This window comes from Triticum aestivum, unplaced genomic scaffold (genome assembly GCF_018294505.1).
Source record: "Triticum aestivum cultivar Chinese Spring unplaced genomic scaffold, IWGSC CS RefSeq v2.1 scaffold76834, whole genome shotgun sequence".
NCBI lineage: Eukaryota > Viridiplantae > Streptophyta > Magnoliopsida > Poales > Poaceae > Triticum > Triticum aestivum.
The window spans coordinates 1-990 of record NW_025296001.1 but is presented as its reverse complement, the minus strand read 5'-3'; the positions used below and the strand labels follow the sequence as shown (position 1 = coordinate 990).

Here is a 990-nt window from a genome sequence, read left to right as displayed (position 1 = left end):
GAGCGCGTTCTGAAAGGGGTGGAAAAAACTCGTGTTGCTGCGGTATGGAGGGACGGGTGGAAACCGTGGAAAACTCGTCTCCGTGATTGAGCGGGAGAGTAAGTAGTATAGGACATTATCCATTGTTAGGGAACGGTTGTAATGGTAGTGAGAATGTAGAATCGTCTTTGGAGCGGACCTGGGAGTGGCAAGCATAAGGGACGAAGACGGGGAAACATGTCGGATGCGATCATACCAGCACTAAAGCACCGGATCCCATCAGAACTCCGAAGTTAAGCGTGCTTGGGCGAGAGTAGTACTAGGATGGGTGACCTCCTGGGAAGTCCTCGTGTTGCATTCCTTTTATAATTATTTTTTGCGCCTTGTGACAAACATGTCACACGTGCGCGATATATATTAATCCCGTTATATTATGTTTGACGTTTGCGATATGTTTAAGCTCGATGCTCATTGCTCGCGCGTCTTGGGGCGGCTTTGTGGCGCGACGAGCGCGTCCTGAAAGGGGTGGAAAAAACTCGTGTTGCTGCGGTATGGAGGGAGGGGTGGAAACCGTGGAAAACTCGTGTCCGTGATTGAGCGGGAGAGTAAATAGTATAGGACATTATCCATTGTTAGGGAACGGTTGTAATGGTAGTGAGAATGTAGAATCGTCTTTGGAGCGGACCTGGGAGTGGCAAGCATAAGGGACGAAGACGGGGAAACATGTCGGATGCGATCATACCAGCACTAAAGCACCGGATCCCATCAGAACTCCGAAGTTAAGCGTGCTTGGGCGAGAGTAGTACTAGGATGGGTGACCTCCTGGGAAGTCCTCGTGTTGCATTCCTTTTATAATTATTTTTTGCGCCTTGTGACAAACATGTCGCACGTGCGCGATATATATTAATCCCGTTATATTATGTTTGACGTTTGCGATATGTTTAAGCTCGATGCTCATTGCTCGCGCGTCTTGGGGCGGCTTTGTGGCGCGAAGAGCGCGTTCTGAAAGGG

At 49.4% G+C, this 990-nt stretch overlaps 2 non-coding genes across 2 annotated transcripts; both read left to right on the top strand.

The window, feature by feature from the left end:
• The first annotated feature begins 221 nt into the window (after window positions 1–221).
• On the top strand, window positions 222–340 carry LOC123179056 (5S ribosomal RNA). The gene has a single exon (XR_006490071.1). It is a non-coding gene; the product is annotated as a 5S ribosomal RNA (ribosomal RNA).
• Window positions 341–707: 367 nt separating this feature from the next.
• Window positions 708–826, top strand: LOC123179055 (5S ribosomal RNA). The gene has a single exon (XR_006490070.1). It is a non-coding gene; the product is annotated as a 5S ribosomal RNA (ribosomal RNA).
• Window positions 827–990: the final 164 nt, after the last annotated feature.